We start from the raw sequence: 23,203 nt of genomic DNA, 5'->3' as shown, positions 1-23,203 counted from the left end.
GAAATGATGCAACGAAGAGTTTAGCTTTGCAGCCATTTAAAAACAATACATTGTTAATAATCATTATTAAAGATCTCAGGGCTCAACATTTTAGCATTGTGCTATAGGTTTACTTTGAAAAATGCAACTTAACACCCAGTCCAGAGTCACCATTTCCCACCACACACAAGACTCCACCTTTTCTCCTCTTCTGATGATACAGGTGAATTCATGCAGTGAGCTAATCAATAAAATAATCCATTATAAATAGCGCCTGCACCTACACTTGGAGGGGAAATCATTAAATTCTGTGAAACAAAACATTTCTAGAAGATGAGAAGGAAAAACACTGTTCACAGGACACAGAAGGTGCATCCTTTCCTAAGCTATTTAGAATAACAGGAACAGCACCCACAGCAGGCTGAATGTCCAATGAAGATGCCCATAGATGGGCACATTTTATGTTGCACTAACACAGTTCAGGAGCACTGGCTTGCTCAGATCACTTCTTGGTGTTTTGGCTAAGGTCAAGCATAGTTTAATTGCAGCACCTCAGCTCAGGGATGGTACTTTCATAATCTATATATTCCTAGATGAATGGAAGAATCTTCTGCTGGTGACCTCAGTAATTCTCACCTCTAATACAAGTATTTTACCCAGCTATCAATCTATTCAGATTTCCCCAGGAGTAAGTAATGGATAGAAGGAAACAGTCCTTTATACAGAATGTGTTTGTTTCCAGCTAAGTTGAAGAACCAAATATTTATAAAATGCACTAGACAAAGATCTTGTGCTATATGAGGAAAATCTAACATGTCTTGCTGGTATTCCGTCCTCTAATAAATCCTTCTAAAGTTATAAACAGCTTTTACACTTTAAATTGACCATATATGAAATTGTCACCTCAGCAATAAAATGTAACTTCTTGTGGGGAGAAAAAAGAATTGATTATACTGCAGTGCAATAGTTTGAAACATGTTCTGTGAAGACATGAAATAGCTGTACAAGAAAGCAGGACTAAGTGTCAGAGTGCTTTAGTTTCAAGACCTCATTCAGTTCAGGAACAATGACAGAACTCACTGGGGCTGAAAAACAAAGGCTCAAGATCCAGATCTAGTAAATCTCTTACACAGAAAAACAGGGGGAAAATATTTCTAGATACAACATCCGAAGTTAGAATTTAACAGAAGAGTACAGAGCAGCGTAAAATATCTCTTACTAGAATTCAGACTGTCAGCATAGAGTTTTATGGATGACCACCACAAGTATCAGCATCAGAAAATCCAGAGTTTCACTAATTGGCATGTAAAAAGTTAAGAGATATAAAAATTACTGTAATTTTGAGTTAGTGAAAAGCTGCATTTCAGTAAGGAACCTTGGAAACATGGCTGGGGGTAAAACTGGAGGAAACTGAGAAGTTATACTCTCATCCTAACAGAAGTTATAGCAGCACAGAAAATAGTGTAAAATACAGCTGCTGCTCCCTGGATGGAATGGGGTTGGAATGTTCCACGATGATTCCCCATAAAACTGTAAGTACCTGATAAGAGGGAGGGAACAGAGGAGTGGAGACACCCCGGCCAGGCTCTGTTGGAAATCCTTGCAGGAGGGGAACTCAATGGTACTTTGCAGGTGATAAACCCCATACCTTCTGTCAACCAGAGAGAGCTGTTGGTTGCTGACCAACAGCTGTGATGAAATCATTCTCCTCAGAGGAGATTGGTTCGTTATAGCATAATTGTAATATTAACACACATACACCCTCCCAAAGGTACACACCTCCAAGGTGTCACCACCCCTCCCTGGACCTGTGCTCTAGATTTTATTGACTGTACCTTTAAAACCAAAGTGAGAGAATTTTACACCAATCAGCAACACAGGCATAGATGACTAGAGTCACTCAAGCTCCACCTAAACATATAGTATAGAAGTAAGTCAAGAATGGGAGAAAAGTTAGGGAAGATAGCACTGTAAATACTGGGATCAGACAACAGCCTGCCTTCTCCCTGTGGGGACTCCTGCTGAGTAAGCACTGCACTCTGTGCACGCCTTTACTGGGGACTAGAGCATCTCTGTGTATGGCTTTGAATACATTTTTGCAGTCAGCTACTATCACCAGCAATCCTCGAACCTTAACCTGGCACAATTTGATGTTAAACACTGTTCTTCCCTAAATGTGAGTGAGAGTCCTTCACAGGCACCGGCAGCAGGGAACATGCTGAATAAAGACTCACTGAGGGGTCTCAAAGTGGGAAGATCCACTGAGGGGTCTCCCTTGTGCTGTTGTGTGTCCCTGACAAAGGCAGTTGAACCACCCCATGATCCAGCAGAACTGGTCAGTGAAGGGTCCCTGTAGTGGGACACTGACAGGCTGGTCAGGCACAAAGGTCTCGACCTTCCTGGGGCTCTGACAGACAAATCAAACACTAAGGGTTAAGGAAATCTCCGCTTTTCACATGACAGAATCATAACAACTTCATTACAAATCTGAGACTGTTCAAATGTCTCATATTTCTAATAATTGCTACCAATAATATAGTACAAATGCCTAACGAGTGATAAAATGATATTTAACTTGTAGAAAAATAGACCAGTTATTTGCAAATAAAAATAAATCAGTCTTACAGAAGAAAGAAAATAATTACAATCTAGTTGCACCTGGATTGTAACTGCTGGATTTTGTGAAACGTGCTTCAAAAATCTACATTTATATTCAATAGATTTTGAATCCTCTTCTGTATTCTGAACATTTCAAAAGGAATGGGGAAGAGAAAGCCTGTGGGTTAGGATGTTTGTCTGAGAGATGAATGTCTAAATCATCTTGACTGAGAGAGGAATTTACTAGTAAAGTCTTGAAAATGAGTGTAACTTTATTTTCCTTTGCCTTCCATGTTTTGGCATCATAGAACTCCACCTCATCAGAGTGAAGAATTTTCTACTCTTCTCATGCAAACATAAGTTGTTCCATTCTCAGAAAAGCTCTCCAAAGTCTGTTTTTCAGCCTACAGACCATTATATCTTATTGAAGCTTCTAATAACAAGAGGAAAGAAGAAAACTAATTGCATTCAATTTATTTCTAGTTTATTTTAAGGCAGGACAGTTGCTGATTTTTATGCAGTAATATTTATTAAATATAGTCAATAGCATTTTCATTACTCTATCAACAAGATGAATTCCAGGGAATATTCAATGGTGGGCAAAAGCAATGCTACATGTTCTCTTATAGCCAACAATATCCAGCTCTGTAAATTGTCCTTTATTGCAGCTATTACTGGATTATGGAAATCTTATTACTAATTGATTATTAACTCAGAATAATGTCATATGTTTCCAGAGAATGCCAAGCAGCTCACAAACACAATGCTAAATCAAGACTCATTCCTTACCTGTTTCATTCATCATATTCAATTCCCACTATGCCAAAAGCAAAAGGCTAAAATGGATTCTTTCTAGCACTAGAAGAGACTAAATAAATCCATTTAAGAGTAAATAAGAAGAACTGGAAAACAGAAAACAAGTCACAATTTTAAAGTAGAACAGGTAGGAGAATGCAAACATTTACAGACTTTTTTTTCAGCTAGCCTCCACTCCTTTTCAGTAGCAGGGGTTGTTTTTATCTAAGTCTGATTTTATTCTTTCAAGCAATTGGGGTCGTTAAAATATATGTTAATATGCAGCACATTACCCTGGAGTTTTCTTGATCAATCCCTACATATTAAGGGAAAACTTCAGGGGAAAGTTTATTTCCCTATCCTGAGTTTGAACATAGGCTACTCTAAAATTGGTGTGAATCTAAAAAACCCGAGGGTAAGGATATGAATACTGGAAATCATTTTATAGTCAAAGGAGATTCTCTTTGAGCACCTTTTGAATCTGAGTAGTACAGCTTTTAGTTCTTGATGGCTTTTTTTCCCTGCATCCTCCTTGATGTTGGTGAAATTATGTGTAATTAGCCAGGGTCGACTCAGCACAAGAGAAAAAGGCATCAAACTAACAGATTACAGCAGTCAGCTAAGGTCAGTGCATCTATATTGATCCTCTGATGTTTGCCCTAGATACCTGCTCTTTTGCCAAAGACACAGTCTCAATTAAGGAATAATGGTTTTCTTGGACTGCACAATGATTTCTAGTATTCATAAATTCAACTCTTTCCCACCCCAGCACCTGTCAAAGCACACTTTTATAACACCTCCTTATCAAAAAAAACCTACTTTGAAAATTAAGTTCAAAAAGGAATAATTCAATGTTTTCTAACCAGCTTTACACATACCAGCATGAATAAAACAGGAGTATATGGTAGAGCCAATATTGCTCCCAAATATATAAGGACAACAAATACGTTTAGAAATATCTATTATACAGTCATTCAAATTTAAGTTTATAAATTGAAGCTCTGGGCTGTCCTACCTTCAAAAGAACAAGGGTAGGAAGGTTTCTACCCCGACCTTGACATAGTGCTCTACAAACTCTACTACCACTTCCAGGTAATTGCTCTCCAGTATGGTTCACAAAGCGGTTTATTTTGGGGGGTAGAATGACAACCATATAAGTAACCTGAATCACTTTATAAGAACCTGTTTCAGGAGAGATTGTAAGGAATTTAGCATAGCAAATCTGAGAAAAAGGCACAATATTGAGCAGTTGAGGACGCGTCTTCTTCATGTAACTGAGTCACAAAGTGACTTTAGTCCTTTAGGCACTAAATTTTCACAAGGAGGTAGAAGTGGACAGTCTGGAAAGACGTTTATGTCCAAAGTAACTTCACCTCAACTCTTCACTGATATGTGACAATTGTTTAATAAATTCCTTTTCCTGCTCAGGGATAAAAGGGAATGGTCTTTATTTGAAAAGTTCCTAGTGAAAAAGGACAGAAAAATAATAGACAGATTTTTCTCCCATGAACAATGTAGATGACTCAATTGTTAAAAAATTACAAGGTAATAAACTATCTTCTACTTGAAATGAAGGACATCTGAATTCTTGGAAAGACTGAGTCCCTTAAGCTGAAATAAACTCCTTGTTAAGTACAGCCTCATGTATGAACATTAAATAAGTCAGCTACTCCTGTAGATGTAAGTCCAGTTTAAGTTGATACTATGTTTTGCCAAATTTTATGCACTGACAGTAGGTTCATAAAGGTCAATTTCAGCCAGGAGAAATCTAATTCTCCAGGCTCCCCTAAGGTTAATTTGGAACATCGAGAGTTGGCCTCCAACTTTGAATTGCTCTCACACTAATGAGCTAGAGAGACAGAGACTGAATGAGTGAGAGGCTTGAAAAATTCATATTGTGTGCAGCAGCAGAATAGTCCACAAAGAGCTGCAGAATACTGACCTAACTTAGGGCAATACTTTGCAAATGGATCTGTTTGCAGCATGTGCAGACATCCAGACTGGATTTCATCTGGGTAACTTGAATGCCATTAACAAACTTGCAGCAACACAGGCTTTAGCACAAAGAGACAAGTACAACTGCAAAGCTTAACAACTCATCAAGGAGCCTAATTAGATAAAGTGGTTAATCCCCACATCTGTCTACAGATGACTGACAAGAAAGGCTAAGCTTTGCGAGAACTTGAAGCAAGTTCCTAAGCTAGGGTCTCCGCATTCTTAATAAATCCATAACAGTAGTCCCATAGCCATACACAGATGTAAAACAGCCTCAGAATTGTGTCCTTTGCACAGAAAAATGAAGTTGCAGCAGTCTTCTGCTGTAGGGACACAACAAAATGACTCAGCTGCCTCTCTAAGCCTCAAGAGCTGATTAATTCTCTTAGATAAGCTCTCAAGTCTGTCTAAAGTACTAAATTAGGTTCAATACAAATGATGATGTAGGGGCCTCTAGCCACACTGAAATGATGTCAGGCAGGTCTTTATCCTTACTGAATATGACTTGAAATTTATACATCAGAAATTAGAATTGATATTCCATTTTCTGAAGGATGCAAAGGAGAGAAAAGTAAGAAATTTAAGCTGTAGGAAAGGCTTTGATTTCCTACAATGTCCCAAAAAGTCAAAGAGGTATCTTCTGTGTCAGTGTGTGCTCCGTGCACTACACACAGGACTGGAACTTGGCGGATCAGCTCACACAGAGCCAGCTTAGGCTTCTTTGGCTAATGAGGGTGGAAGGGATCATGGCAAAGCAAGAGTGTTAAAGGTATGTTCTCACAGGATTTAGTTTTACACCACTATGATATGCGATCCCTCACAACACTGTATTGTGGGCTAATGCTTTGCTTCATAAGCCAGGCTGTCAGTATAAATTATCAAACACCAAGTACAGCAAACCCACTGATGATCTTGTCTGGTAACTTTTGGTGGAATCCAGAAACATGGGGACATCTACACCATGGTAAAGTTTTTTCCCATTTGTGAGTGGTGACTTCTCCACCTTAGGAGCCTACATATTCATGCAAATTCTTGGAGAGAGTACATAATTTCTGAAAGCTAGACAAGGCATGGAAGTGATACATAGTGCATATTTTTAATTTCATATTTCATCTTTCTGCACTTTTAACCTAGAGAGTTATGGGATACTGCAAAGGTCTACATTAATACTAAGTTTGCAGGTTATTTTGGTAAGTAGTTCGTGCTTTTATGGTCAAATAAATAACAATAAAGAGAAGCTATTTAATAAAGCATTGTGGTTTACACAACAAATTATGAGTACCTTTTTCTGAGTTCATGCCTATTTAGAATATGAGAAGTAACAAGTGCTTTAGAGCTATCTTTCAGCAGATTTGACAATTTTAGTGTATGATATTTTACAGGCACTAACAGCAAGCAGAAAAAAACCAAATGTATTTTAGCACTACCTGAAAATAGAATTCTTCCATTCTATCTTTATGCAAAATTCAACATATTAAACACTAGAACTTTATTTAACAGAAAGGCATTTCACAATCTCAAGTCCAATAATAGCAGTATACTTACTGTGAAAAGCCTTTCTTTTACCTTTTGAGGATCCCTGGAATATAAGGATAGTCTGTCAGCTTGTTAATCTTTGCATGTTTGTACTGAACTGTGAATTGAATTGAAAGAGCATGAATCCCCATAAGCAAATAGTCTGAAAATATAGAACTTTTCTTTTTTCCTAAAACACATAGTGATACAGCATTTTATTTATCGTGGAACTTGTCAAAACATTGGAGTTATGCTAAGAGTAAAGCAAAAGATAAACATTCAAAACAACATTCAATATTACAGACAAACTTTGGCACAGTCCCACAGCCCATGGCAGAGCATCCACTCTACCTGCCTTAAGGTCAGCTCAAAGAAGGTCACCCAGTTTCTCTTCCACAGTACAAAAAGCCAAATGGCCATTTCTAAAGACAATGCACTTCACCTACCTTAAAAAGGGATTGATCGCTTCCTCACAGTTTTTTACTGACTTAAAGGAAGCTTAAGCAACTTGCCTGGATTAGACACTGACAGCTACAGTAGATAAATCACACCAGCAGTTTTCTGTACGATGGGGAAAATCATAAATTGCTTGAAAACCCTGGCCTAAAAAATATCTTCCCAAGGACTACACAACTTCACACAGTAGCTCGAACAATTGGCCAATTCAAACCCAACTTCTCACTTGGGTAAACATTCAAAACTGCTCATCATTTAAACATGTTTGCTGTGATTGGTTCTTTGGCCTTAGCCACTGCGGCTGGGTATGTTAATCCTTTGAGTGTGAGAAATTCCCTTCATTTCAATTTCCATTCTATATTGTCAAGAGGGGACAATAGCATAGACTCTTCTACATTATCAGGAATTCACAATTCCCCCCCACCCACCCACACACAAAAAATCCCAAAATGAGACAATAATAAAGATTGAGAGAAATCCCAGTCTGGTACTCCATCTAATCTATCAAAGTCTGTATAAATAGCTACAGGTACAAAACTGGTGTTACTTTTTAAGTAGAAGAACATGGGCAGCATAATTTGGTGTGCAAAGGAAAGGGAAACGTCCAGATTTCGCTGGCATTTCCCACATTTTATTGACAAATACACTGGATCATGAAGATATTTTGCCTCACAAAAGAAATAGCACGAGCCAAATGGGATCAAATCCACAGGACTCTGGAATGGTGTTAATGGACTTAAAAACATAAGAAAGTTGCCTAACAAATAAAAAAACCTACAGGCTCAGAAAGAATGCAATACTAAAGCTGAATGAAGGCCAGTACAGCCAAAATATCCCACTGGTGGCTAAAGAACCTTAATCATTGAATTCAGCATTAACAAACACAGAAGCACTCATTGGAGTTCTGCTCAAATACACAGCACTAAAACTGGACAAGTTCCGACCTTCCTCCTGTTAGAATTTGTTCATCCCTAATTGAAACACTTAATTCTTTTTTTTTTTCCTTCCTATTAAAGGGAAACCACTTGTCGAAGATGAATTTTGAGAAATTCAAAGAACCATTTGTCATTGGGATGAAATTCCTTTCCAAAAAAGCCCAAAAGACAACCTTCCTCCCTCCAAAAACACTTTTTTCTGACCTTCACAAAGGTAGCTTGAATGAAGGAGATGAAGTAATTGCAACCCTTACAGAAAGTAATAATATAAACCTTAACAGCAATCCAGTTTATTCATACAAGTCCTTCCTCTAATTGTTCTCCAGCATGGCCTTGGATTATATCCAACTGAAAGCTGAATTAAATACATATATTATTGGCATCACTACATAACAAATAGTGTGGAAAAGATGTGCAGTTTCTGCTTTATATCTGAAACTAATGCAAACCAATTAGAATCTTTTAATTATGGTTGAGCAAACCTGAACACACACAAGTAAGCATTATTATTCAATTTGGTCCCCTTCTCGCCCCGTTGATGCTCATTTAAATTTCAAAAAGATCTATTCTTCCCCAAAGTCTACTTTGCATGCCCAAATAAAGTTTAAAAAAAAAACCAAACCAAGCCAAACAACCTGGAAACCTCCAAAACCCACAGAAGTCCCCAACTATTCACAAGTCAAAGTAATCATTCACACACCCAATGGTCTTTCTGGCCACCTTTTGATGAGCTTTGGGCCCAGGAATAGATTCCATGAGGTAAGTGTCCAAGAGCAAGATCTAAACATGGATCACACTTAGCCCAGTCACTGTACTGGATTTGGTAACAGGTTTGCAGGGAAATTTTTGTGTCCTGTGACAGAACATTATGGTTTTATGCTGGTTCCCAGTTGATGTGCCAATTAGGACCTTAGATCACTGCAAATCAGAACACAAGATCCTCTTCTTTCCATACCCACACACAGTGCTCAGAAGTGCCCATTTGACTTTCCAGTTCCAACCTCCCTGCCATGGACAGGGACATTGTCTACTAGAAGACCTTTAAAGTCCTTTGCAACCCAAACCATTCTATCCCTCTATGATTTATAGTGGTTTACTTCTCTGCAGGGCAATACAGGATCCAGAAGAGAGTTTTTAATGGAGCAGCAGCAGAATAAGATTTTTGCTATGCAGAGCAATATCCTGAAACCTCTGAGAATGCAGCCTTTAGGGATGGACTCTAAAAAAGATAACTTTCCAACCTAGGAAAAATAAAAAAGCACATAACATCATCATCCTTAAATAATATTATGAGGATATGCTCCATAATATCACAAATTGCTATGCATAGTCCCAGATGTCATAGATATTCAAAACATTATTGTATTATGCCTAAATTTCAAAATTAAAAATGTCATGGGGAAAGCTATAACTGCTTCACAATACAGTGAAGTCTGTGATAATATTTTATGATTAACAGAGTAGTACAGTTGTCATCTCTCTAAAATAAGAGATCCAGAAATCCTTAAATTTGCTATGATTTTTGTTAAAAGGTAAATTTAAATATGCATCGGAGTAGTAGTTACATAATGGCAATAAGCAAAATAGTACCAGACTCAATTTTTACCCATTACACAAAAATCAGTGAGTTCACCTAACTGTGCTTCTGCACAAAAATAACTGTGTGGTCAAGGGTATTACAGAAAAAGGATTTAAAAAATTATGTTTTGGCAAAATCACTATACATTCTTGTAAAGTTTTGTTCTATTTTAAATAACTACAGAAATTTATGTAGCCTCTTTAGTTAGTCCAGCTTTCAGGCCACAGAGTGCCTCTTTTAATAACCCAGTGACAGAATAAGATTTATGATCCTACAGATGGATTCAAAGAGATTTGTTTTAACAAGCAGATCCACTGGGAAGTAATCAAAAGTATCTCATCTCTAACATTTAGTGATGTAAGCTTCATGCCTTGTATCCAGAGGCCATAAAACATCCCTAAACCCACTGGGGAACAGTGACAAGAACAGTGTGTCAAGACACCCTCATACTTCTGTCAGTCATGACTGTCTGCACCACAAAAAAAGCATTTACACCCACGTTTCCTTGCTAAACTGTCAAAGATTGCCCTAAGAATACTTTATTTAAAATATTTTATTAGAAAGTCATCAATTAATGAAGTTAAACTTTATGCTCAGGGACAGGTAGAGAAGTTCTTTTAACATTATCGATGTGGAGACCAACAGTTAATGCTGTAGCAAACAATTCCAACACACATAATCATGTTTTCTTCCTGTTGGAAGGAATTAAAGACCATTGTACTATCATGAGTCAATCTATCTCCTGGTACTCTGCCTGCATTATTCCAGCTATCAGCTACTGATCTGATGCCTGGCTGAATCCAACACATCCTGCACAACCATCAGCAGAAACGAAGGTTTGATTTTCGAGGGCACTTGAACTTGTAGCTCTGCTGTTGTCAGGGACTAGAAGCATTTCTTTATGTTAGCCAACTGCACAGGAGAGCTGCAGATCACAAATTCCATTGGAAAGAAATATATTAAAAATTATGACCAGCGAGGAAAGTTTTGTAGTCTATGATTGCAGTGTATCACACCTGGTCTCAAAATAAACCTCAGCAGAATGTCAGCTACACTCCATCAGCTAAAATGGAACTGGATTCTTGCAGTGTTCCAGCACACAACCCATTCTTACAAACGTGGCTGATGCAAAAGGTAAACTCACATTTGCACTGTTAATTAACTGCTAATTACAGTTCAGATGAGCACTAAATTGTTCAAATATTTTAGCAATTTAAACAGTTGCAGTGGTCAGGGTAGACTGCTCAAATGCAGCAGAAACAAAGGAAAGGATGGTTCTGACTTCTCCAGTGACAAGAACACTCTTAATGACTTCTTGCCTTCTCGTATCTCCCCATCTCATCCTACCATTAAGCAGGGCTTCTCTTTGGAATTGTGCTTCAGTGTTTTGTGCTCAGAAGAGTTTGCATCTTTTTTGCTTGGAGCAATCAAGAACAAATAAGACTCAAGTTACGGAGCTATGTAACATAACTTTATACTCCCTTTATACCTGTTTAGAGATTATCTAACTAAGGCAATAAAATACCACTTAATCCTAAAAAAAATATTTTTCCTATGTATAGAAACATTTGTTACCTAAATATCTGTTAGTTTAACTGTAAAATGTGATAAAACTGCAATGAAAAAGATTATATAGCTTTATATACACTCTGAACTTTATAAAGGCAATGTATTTTAATCTGAGTGAAAGGAATTGTTCAGCAGAGCATTACCTGTGTATTTACATCCAGTCTGTTTGTAGCTATGGAGTGCATATTTATAAGAGATGTCAAACAGAAAACAATTAACCTCATCAGTGATGAAAATTACTTATGAACTAGGGAATACCAAAGGAAATGGTAGATTCTACAGGTTATTAGTCAAAAGCAAAATGCAAAGGCATTAACACAAAATTTCTAAAATAATATAGCTCACTCAATACATGTTAAAGGAAATATAAATGCTATATTTTTCATGTCCTGTTTACATAGGTCATACACTCCACTAGATATGCACTTCATATTTCAAAAAGACCAAGGATAACTAGGCTGTCACTGATAGTAATACTCATCAGAAATAACTGAATGTCAGAAAACTAAAAAAGTGTAAGGAAATCACAGTGAAAATGCATTTGACACAGTAAACTATATGCTTATTTTTAACTATGACAATATGGTAATAAAATAGAGTACTTGATCATATGACAGCAGTATCACCTAACTCATGAATAAAACAAGATGCAAGGCTTATATATTCTTTCAAACCTTAAATAAACACCTATATCACAATTTTTTCATTTTTTTTATTTTATAAATAGACAAATACACAAAAACAAGTTGTAGTAAGTAGTTTTATTTGCAGAGGAAAAACGCACAATGCAAAGAGCCATATCTGGCTATTTCAGAATAATTTCTATTATTATCTATTATTATTATTAGTTGGCAAATGTGACACCAATCTACAAGAAAGGCCAGCAGGAGAATTTGAGAAACTTCAGGTCTGTCAGCCTGATCTCAGTACTGGGAACAGCGTTTCCCACAGCTTTCTCCTGGAGAAACTGGAAACTGATTGCTCACAGCTCTACTAGGGAAGATTTAGACTGGATATTAGGAAAAATTTCTTCACTGAAAGGGTTATCAAGCATTTAAACAGGCTGCCCAGGGTAGTGGTTGAAGCAGCATCCCTGGATATATTTAAAAGGCATAAATGTGATGCTTAGGGACATGGTTTAGTGGTGGACTTGGCAGGATTTCAGAGGTGCAAAGTCAAAACAAAAGATGAGAACAGACACGAGTTAAACCAGCAATATTCTGATTAGATACTAGGAAAAAACTTTCAGTGCTGGAACATCGAAATGGTGGACATCTCCGAGATGTCATGCAATCTCCATCCCTGGAAATAACAAAAACACATCTCTGCATGACTATAAGCAACCAAATCAAAATTTTAAGTTTGAATTAACTTCGATGTTGGCTCTGCTTTAAGCAAGAGGTGAGACCAACCACATCGCAAAGGTCCTTCAGTCCAGTTATTATCTAGCTCTATTCTATCTAAATGACTTGATTTGTTACAAATATTAGTAATTTAGTGGATTTATTTTTTATGCACACGTAGAACTTACTTCTGGAGCTTTAAGTTACACAAAACCACATACATGAGGAAAATAAAAAAATATCAGAGAGGCAATCCCCCAACCCTACCCTTGGCATAGTTTTTTTGGGAGTTTGTTTTTCCTTCTTTCACTTTGGCTTTTAAGTAATATAAAAGCCAAGAAGATCACTGTGACTATTCCATGGTTGAATACTCCACTGAAGTAACAACTGCAAATGTTTTTTTGTATCCTTTTGGTTATTTTTTCTGATATTTCTGACAGAAAGCCCAGTAGTTAACTATTGATCCTTCCAAGACTGTTTCTTGACAGGCTTAAGGAATTTCTCTGCAAACCCCCTCAATACCGGGATTACTGACAGACTTTGAGTTACGTGGTTTACAGTTGTCAGGATTTTATCCCTGCCTCGAAATACTCTTCTCATCAAAAGTTCTATGCTAAAAATTAAAACTCCCTGGTCTCAGACAGATGACATCTCTGACATCTAACAGAAAACACCCTATTTTCTCACCAAGTTCCTGATAAATTCTCCTCCTGATCCCAGAAAAGTAATTTTCAACTAGGTAACAGACACAGCACTTACATCCTAGAGCTCTGCAAACCAAAATTTTCCTCTACTAGCATTCAATGATCTCCTCAGATTCTGAAAATGCAAAAGAGTTCAGAACAAATCTCCTCAGATTCTGAAAATGCAAGAGAGTTCAGAACAAAGTGATTTGTATCTCTCACATACAAGTTTGAGGACTGCCCCACCTTCCAGGCAGAACACAGTTTCTCACTAACATTGCACCATCTAGATGAGCTGCAAAAGTTACCTTTCTAGTTAAAGAGTGTAAAAGAAAGAGTAGTAGGGCAGTTAACAGAATTTCCAGAGCTGTCTCCAGCAGCAAACAATACAGTGGCAAGATACAGAGTTTGAAACATGCTCATCATGTATTGCAGAAATAAAATCCCTTGTCTAGGAAAGTCAGAGCCATCAACAGAAGCTATTTAGATCAAAAAGAAAGAAGAAATCATTCTGATTAGGAGCTATATACAAATGAGAATGATGCAAAAGAGGAGGATTCATCAATTCAGGGTGGTTCAATCAAAGACTGAAAATAGATATTTCAGCAAATGAAAGGCAAATCAAGAGATTTTTACACATTACAAAGAAAAAGTACCTAGTCCTGAAAGTTCTGCTCCAGCCCATTTAAAATGGTGGACCAGAATAATCAAATGTACTCCTGCAAATAATTCTGACATTGAAAATGATGGTTTTGCTCCAAAATAAGAACTGATTGATAAAAGAAACTTCAACATTCTCTATTTTTAGTTTCAAATACCTCACCAAATGTATGCTGTATTATTTAAAGTTAAAAAAAATAAAATTCAAAAGATACCACAATCCCATTTTGGTGATGTTCAAAAAAACATCTGTAGTTTCATTGACTACAAGGAATCCACATGGGAAGTACAGCTCTGCTCCTGCTCAGGGAATTTCTTGTCCTTTGTGGTTTTGCATCTTAATCACTAAAACAAATAACTACAGATTCCCCCACCTTTAGTACTTAAGCTGAAAATTACAGCCTCTGCTCGTTTGAATGTCTCATCAAAAGTGAATTACCTTTTGCATAACATGTGCTGCAATCATTTTCCTGCTGCAAAGATCTATGGCTTAAATGAAAGTGCACCCTTTGCATCGAAATTTCCAAGACTTACAAACAATCTGTTTAGGCTACATCACTGCCAGGCAATCTCAGAAAAAAATATATTGGACTTGAAATAGTAAGACTGCAAAAAGCCTTTAAAACATCCTGACATCATGGTAACACATGCCAAGGGTCACTAGCAACTCCACATTACCATCCCAGGAACATCTGAACACTGTTTCTAAAAACAAAATAATAAAAATTTTAAAAGGAATAAGATAGAACAAGATCAGGGAAAATGACGATGTTTTCAAGAAATCATGTTTATTCATGAGGAGCTTCTTGATTCTTGTATTTGGTTTTATGTCACCCACACAGAAGATCTTCATTTCATCTGCTGACAGAATGATCATGCTGAGAGTGCTACTCTCACTTCCACTATTAATGTTTAATTAATTATTTTTACATTCCTGCATATCTAAAAAAGGACACCCTGATGTAAATGAACAAAAAGTTCCATTCAATCATTAGACACTGGTGAACTATAAATGAAAATTTGTGTAAAAACATAAAGACAAAAAACAGAGTGAGGGTTAAATGATTTTCAGATTCACTGCTGTCACTCACATGGCTTGTAAAAGGAAGATGTCAACAAGGGTATAGCACCTTGTATGCACTTTTGTTACTCTTAACCCAAAAAGGTAGGTTATAGGCCCAAAGACTCTAAATGAGGAAACAAAGATATTTGTCTCTTGCCTTTTTTCTAGCACAAAAACATCTCACAGGGTAATTCTTTGCTAGAGATTTCTACGCTATACGGGAGCAGTGTTATTTATTCACTTTAGGGTTTTCTGTGAGGAGAAGGTTATAAAGCAGTCCATAATCATATGAACACACACATGGAATCCTAAGCACATCACAGAGGTATCAACCCATGAGAAAAATATTTCTCAAAAGTTACCCACAACAATAAAATTTCTTAATATTAAAATTCTCTGTAGAATTCATAATAATAATAATAATTGCATTTCCTGTTCCCAAAATTCTCATGATTATATTCAATTAGTATAGCAAACACAGAAAGTCAATTAACATTGAAGTGTCTTGGACAGAATCCCACAATGCTTTGCAAGCTGGCAATAGATTGTGTGTGATAAAAATTGTCTAGCAAAAATATCTTCATACAAACGAAATCTGGTGACAGCTTTATTTAGTTCACTACTTAACTCATTCCTCCTTTCTACCACAAAACATCTACAGTGCAAGTGCAAATTAACTCTTTTGTGCACTCTTCTGGTAGAAATCCTACCCAAGGTCACCTTTCCAGTCCTCCACACCATGCATAAAGTGTTGGGTTGGGGTTTGGGGGCCTTTTTATTTGGTTGGGTTCGAGACTTTTTGTTGGTTTTGTTCTGTTTATTACGTGAAGAGCTTCTCCCATGAGACTGCCAGCTGGCAGAAGAGGTGGCACCATTCAGTCACTGGCTGAGATTGTACAGTTCAAATTCTGAACTGTTGTAATTCATCACATGTTCATTTATGTTACAGATTTTGATCACACACGTCAGATCTTGTACGTGAACCAAAGGAATAGCAAAGGCTTTTATGAAGAGGCAAAAATACATGTGAACAAATGCAAGTAGATTATCTCTGATTACAAGTAAGAATAAAGCATTCATCAAATTATTGGTAAGACTTAAAAAAAAAATTCTCCTGTCATATCTCAGTAAGCTTCATTTATATCCTGTCTAATTAAGAGACAGATCAGCATGAGAGCCAAGGGACTGAGTTCCTTGTTTTTGCAAATTCCCTATCCATCAAGGATTAGGCTGTTTGTCCTTTTCCTTGTTTTGATGGAATGGACACTCAGTTTGTCTTACACCCCCCTAAAATGGAAAGCAAGTAGGAATAACGTTCAGGTAATTCCCTCTAATTAAATCATGTCATGAGAGTTAAATGGTGTGAATGCCAGGGGAACCAGGAACTCTCATTCTGATACACCAGCTACCAGCAAATTATGAGTTGCCAAACATAATCAAGAGAATGAATTACAAGAGCTATCAGCAGTGTCAAGCTGGATAAGGAAATGTATGATTATTGCTCAGCCACAGCTGAGAGATTCACAGTGAAGTGCAGAAGGCTCTAATTAATAAAACTGTGGAAATAGCAAACAAATTTTTACCCCAACAAGATTATGAGTTTTAAGTAAAAACAAGTATTTCAAACATTCAATTTCCCAGTTTTTTAAATCTCATATATTCTTTTCATATACCACTCACTACTCCAGTATCCAGAGTACTGAAGATAAAAATTCAGGTTGCAAAACAGATCTATTATTAATACCTTTCTACTAGAAGAGCAATTCTTCTAGTTTTTGATAGCAAGCACTTTCATCAAACACATTGGAAAATACCTCAAGAAAAGAGATACTTAAGAGATCTGGAGCATGTTAAGGCCTTTCACCCTCCAGTCAGATACTATTGAGAGCATTTTCACATCAGCTGTGTCTCATGGAAACAGCATCAGCAGATAGTTAACTACAAGTTTTATCACCTTAAATGTCCCGTGCAGGACAACCAAAAGAGAATTAAATTCAAGCTTAGGGAAGGAATTCTCTTTACTCAGCAAAAAGATTTTAGGCACCCTGCCACAAAATAGCACTAACTTGGGGTGCAAATATTCAATTTGTTTAGATATTGGCATTCATAAAGGTTACCTTATTGATGAAAGAATCATCTCTATCAGCCAGCTGGGAATATTCAGTAGGAATCTGTTGATCTGTCTTCCTGTAAGTGATTCTCAGTGGGACACACACCAGTTATTACACCAGTGAAAATTACTGAATGCCCTGGTGGTTAGAGTCCTTACCAGAGAGACATCAGTTCCAGGCTCTAGTCACATACTTGTAGAAATGCTTAAATACTTTGAAAGAAACTGAGGTCTTCCCTCTCTCCAGAAGAACCTCTAACCAATCAACTAAAGGCACATTTTCTAACTCAATATCAGCAATTGCTTACTTACCCCAAGAAAGATGAAAGCTTCAAAAAGAAGGATTTAAAGACTCCCACTGAAGAATACTTCCAGCTAAGTGGTTAGGGTACCTTTCTCTACATTCATCTCTACCTTTACCCATGGTTCTATAGCCAGAGTCTTTAATCCAAATAAAATTCAACACTGTTGGATATTGGATGTGGTCAGTGGCTCTGCACCAAGGGGTCTGTGAGTTACCTAATGCACAGACTGCACGTATGCCAACAAAGAGCTGTACTTAGCTAGCAAACCCACCCAGAATTTAGGAGATAAGCTGGGCATTTGGCTGATAAACACCATCAAAAGGCTGGTACTCCTAGGCATACCCAGTACTTGCTTCATGCTGGTTTGGGTTAATAAATGGCTGCTAAGCATAGACTTCTGGAGATTTACATTTTGAATTTAAAATGCTGAAGTATTCACTCCCTCCTCCTGGGCCAGATCCCCAGCCAGAGGAGAACCAAAGGACAGAAGATGTGACAAGATTTGAGGCATAGAACCAGGCAGGTGACAGAAAAACTTGGAGAGAACTGGTTTTACACTGGTGGCAGTGTTCCTAATTCATCATCTTACTAGTCATCATTTCCTGGATATGAGACAAATCTAGAAAGACCAGGAGTAGCCAGGAATGTGACAAGACAAGAGGCATTGCTGACACAGGGCTCAGGCAGGGACTTGCACTGAAACACGATCCCAAATGCATAGGAGGGAGGTTCCAGGCTTCCCCCAGCCCTTTGAAAAGTGGCCAAGATGTGCACACTGTGACAAGGTTCAGATATTTCTATCCCTTTCCAGATACCACTGCATTCCTTTGTCTAATAACTCACCAGACTTGGCAGGCAATAAATCAGAATAACTGCAAAAATGAAATGCAAAAAAAAAAAAAAAAGCTGAAATAATTTACCACACCTCTGATTTTCCAACAGTTCTCATTTTAATTCATAGTTATTTGGTCATTATGGACTGTGAAATACTCCAGTGAGCCAGAAGATTCCTTAATACCAGGTGTGATACCTTTAACACCCACCCATTCACAGGATATACTTGTAGCATTCTGTAATTTATATGTTCCCATGCACCATTTCTTGGTAGTGTTTTAATGCACAGGCTCACTCTCAGCAGAAACAAAATTACTGCCACAGCTCAGTGGCGCTGATGTTCTCCTGGCATTGGTTCATCTCCTAAAGAAATCTTGGAAATAAATAACATGAAAAGTGGAAGCACCAGGAAGAAAGATAATTTGTATATATTACCCTGAGTTCCATAAGTACTAGAAGAAAAATTATGATAAATGAAGCATTTTGGAAAAATAGAACAGTATCCAGGGCAGAAGATCTGGGAAAATCTAAAAAAAAAAAAAATCTGAGATGTTTTTGGGTTTTTCTGTTAAGTTCCATCCCTCACCAAAAACTCCAAACAAAAAACTGCAAACCATTTACATTTTACATGTTTGTAAATCTGCTTCTGAGCTACCAGCACAGATAACTTCATAGTTAGTAAAATGACAGAAAATTCTAAGTGTGATTCAAAGTATTATAAAACGCAACAGGCCAAAGGAATTGAAAGTCAAAATGTGCCTTCACTGAAAATAAAGGAAGTTCAGAGAACTATCTGAGATTTATCTGCAATTACAGCTACATTTATCTCAAGTCAGCCATGGTGAATCCCATGAGTGTTGGCCCTGTCATACATTCACCTGGGAGAAAGAATCACAGTTAAACGACAGCTCAAATATATATACTTAATGAAATTTTGATGACTGTTTTCATTCCCCAGTCATTAGTCTACATTTTTAAGTGAGAAAGTTTAGTTACAAAAGTATGATGAATGAAGAAATGGAATAACTATTTCAAAAGCAGCTGAATCTGAATTTAAATCAGATTATGTTAGCATCTTTACAATTCCACAAGAGTAAATAATGCTCATTATTGCAACCACATCCTGCAATTTCATTTCTGTGATGAGTATAAATAATCAGTGGTGGTATTTCACCTCTACAAATTTTGTCATAATAAAAAGTGCCATAAAAGACCAGTGGGTTAATTTACAGGTGAGAAACTAATTCAAATTGTATAATTTGTTTCATCTGAGAAACTCAGCTGCAGATGAACATTCTCTGAAAATTATTAATTCAAAACAGGGTCTTGTTTTTTAAACTGAGCTACTACTTTCCATCTTCAAACCAAAAACCAGAGGCCTGAAACAATTTCCTTATCCCCTCTAATTTTTTATTTATTTTTCTAGTGTAGAGATGAAATCTCTTCTTTAGTAAAGAAGCACAAAACTTGTGAATTTCCTGTGTATAAACTCCATGGTCACAGATTCACCTCACCAGGGATTGCTGATATCCTATTACTGTGGACTTTTGAACAGAGAAAAAGATAATAATTTCAGGAAACCATCTGTTTGCCTATGATAAACCTTGTTTTCTCCATAAAGCTGGAATTGGAAACTTAACGCTGGTAAATTATTTTATAAATACTGCAGTAAAAAGGGATGTGAGGGTTGCAATTCCTTTAGGCTCCATCATGCATCGCTACTGCTTGACATTTTAGCTCTTTTGCAGTTAAGCAAAAGGAAGTGGGAAATTAAGTATATTTCCTAGTGTGAGTATCACCCAGAACTTCCAGAAGCAGAACTGTTAACACATCTGTGTATCACAGAGCACCAAAACCAGAATACAAACCAGTTATTGTTCTAAAGTTGTGGGTACAGTTTTTCTGCACTTCAAAGGACTGCGGTCTAAAGGAAATTATTCACTCAAAGGAGAAATTTACTCAAAACCTTCATAAACTGTCCCACCTCCACTATAACAGCAATTATTCTAAGCCAAATCAAACAACTTCTGACTTGCTATGGATATACTGTTTCCAAATTGAATGTGCAATTCCATACATTTATCTCTTATTCACAGTTTCTGTAGATAAGCCTGAAGCATTTGGCTTGCTAGGAAAATAAAGCTATTGGAGAAGAGGCAATCACAAAAGAATACCTTGAAATAATAACTGAACACCAAAGGCACCTCAGGTAGAAAAGGCAGAATGGAATTACCTAAATTGAAAAATTAGCGTGGGACTGAGATTTTCTGCTATAGTTGAAGATAAACGTATTGAATTATGTCAGGGTATCTAAGTTATCTCTGGTTTACTGTTCAATCTGAAGTAAAATATTGTTCCTCATAACCATTTTGTTATTTGCCATCCCCAGAGAGATGACAGGAGAAGAAATCTTAGTTTTATTTACATATTTTACAGCTTCTGTCAATGCCATAGTCTCCCTTCTATTTCATTATTATCACCAAGGAATAAATTTTTCCAGTGGAAGCAGAATCAGGGTGAATACAGCAAATAAAAGCATTAATCTGTAGTTGCATGAAGGTATTTGAAAAAAATGCAAGTATTTTAAGTAAAAGGTACAAAACAAGGTCATAAAACTTGGGAAACTGACGATTAAACACTCAGAAAAAAACTTGTTCTGGTTTCTGCCACTTAAACGCATCTGAATGGCAACAGCTGCACTTGTGATTTGTCCATAAAGCTCCACTTTTAGCTTTGTGGGTACTTCTAAAAGAGAAAAACACATTGCCCTAACAGCTCCTTGAACTGGAATGCTGGAACTGCTGAATTTAAATTTACAGGGGTCCAAGCAGCTGTGGTTTGGGGCCCAGTGAGTGCGATGTGTCAAAAGCATTCCCAGCTATGCTGAGGAAATAGAAGTGTTGCACAAACCACTTTGAATCTCTCTGTACATCACCACCTTCCTGGCTGGAATCCTCCAGGCTAAAGTTACTGAAAATAATACCAATAATATGCCAGCTAACCGGAGCAGGTTCCCAGCAGTGGGTAAGTCAGAGCCCAGAAGGGATCCTGAACATCCTGAAAACATATAAGAGGGGTTCCTGCCACTTACCAGCTTTCCAGCACAGCAGAAGGAAGTCTCACCCAATGAGGGTTGGCAAACCCCCAGAGTTAACACCTGTCAACAAAACACAAAGCTGCAACTCATAATCCCCAACTGCCTGCATCTGTGTCATGGCCAAGAGCATCCTGGAGAAAAATACACCACTGAAAATGTGTGCTTCCATGTCCTTGGTTGAACTTGATGACCTTAGAAGTTCTTTCCAACCTAAACAATTCTATGATACTTGTCTAAAAGTGAACTGAGAAACTCTTCTGAGTCCTGAGTCTGTGCAGTATGGGCCAAGTGTTCAGGTAAATGACTGCAAATCATAAATATTTCTGAGAGGATTTCGCCAAGAAAAGAAAAACTCTTTTCCCCATATTTTAACTCCTCCGAACTTTAAATCTCTGATCTGAAGCTAGCAGGGTGGGGTTTTTTTTGGTTTTTTTTTTTTTTTTTGGTTTGGAGGTTTTTTGTTAGGCTGGTTTGGTTTGTCTTGTTTTTAAAAAGACTTCAAAAACATACAACGGAACTTCCCATTTTCTAAACTCCTCTCCCTGGAAAACCACAAACTTTCGCACACACTCCTGGAGGCAGCGATGCGCTGCTGCTAAAGCAGCAGTTCACCTAATCAGCAAAAGGGCAACACAACTGAAACCAACAGATTGTGCTGGGAAACTTCAGATAATTGTAACAGAAAAGCTGCTGCAAAGTTCAACCTGTAAATTAGCCTGCTCTGAGGCAAGGGGCTGCTCTTTGTTGCTCCTTACTGTGCTGAGTGAGACTCATTCAGTGAGAAGCTGGGATCTGCAGGAAGGAGAAACATTTCAGAGAGATCAGATCAGAACAGCGAACGCTCAAATGCCTTCCCACTCCCCGAGCTTCTGGGAACAAGAAGCTGTACAAGGTAATTGCTGAAGTAGCTTCACTACACTTGGGAAAACAGAAAACTTTACAAAATATATCTTGTCAAAAATCCTGCAATGTGGCCAAGTAAGAAATACCAAAAGAAGAAACCAACATTGCCAGAACACGGACTGATGCCCGTAGGGCTTCACAGCTGCTGTCATGTTTTGGAACCAGCAAGGTTCCACTCCCAACAGCACGATCATGGTGCTTTACACATCTCCTACCTAATTTGATTTCACAGAAGCAGGCAGCATCCCCTGCCTTGAAAAGAGTCATCCCATGAGGACTGAACATTGATACCGAAAGCTTAAATTAATGCACAAACAAAAATATATTGGGAAGAGAACAAAATGGAACTAAGAACTGGGTTTTTCTGACAAGCCCCAAGCACTGCCACTACCTCACCCCACTCCCCAGGCTACACAAGTGCCAATTTCTCAGCTTTTTTCACCAATTTTGGGAAAAATAAGACAGCATCAGGTAAATTTTTCTAAAGGAATCAAACTCTGACCCCCACCAAAGGGACTCATGCAATAGAGTCATCCATGCTATCTTTAGGTTACCCAAGCTCCTTTTACACAGTATAAATATCCAAAAAATCGCACAGTGGTTACCACAGCAACAAAGTGAGCCGTGCTGCATGAACCAGCTCCATGGCTGCCGGCAGGATCTGCACGACAATGGGTCTCATTTTCTCTCTATTTTTCACCTCATTCACCTAATCGAGCTGTACCAGCTCACACAGCTCTGTGTCTTCCAAACTTGTACACATCCTCCTTCCCAGCCAACCCTC

General features: G+C 37.6%; 1 long non-coding RNA gene across 2 annotated transcripts in view; it reads right to left on the bottom strand.

Annotated features, from left to right (window-relative positions):
- Window positions 1–23,203, bottom strand: part of LOC116450877 — a 116,340-nt gene that overhangs the window by 91,296 nt on the left and 1,841 nt on the right. The gene's annotated exons all lie outside the window — the stretch shown is intronic.

This window comes from Corvus moneduloides, chromosome 14 (assembly GCF_009650955.1).
Source record: "Corvus moneduloides isolate bCorMon1 chromosome 14, bCorMon1.pri, whole genome shotgun sequence".
Lineage (NCBI taxonomy): Eukaryota > Metazoa > Chordata > Aves > Passeriformes > Corvidae > Corvus > Corvus moneduloides.
Note: the sequence above shows the minus strand (reverse complement) of the source record. Positions and strands in the feature narration are given on the sequence as shown.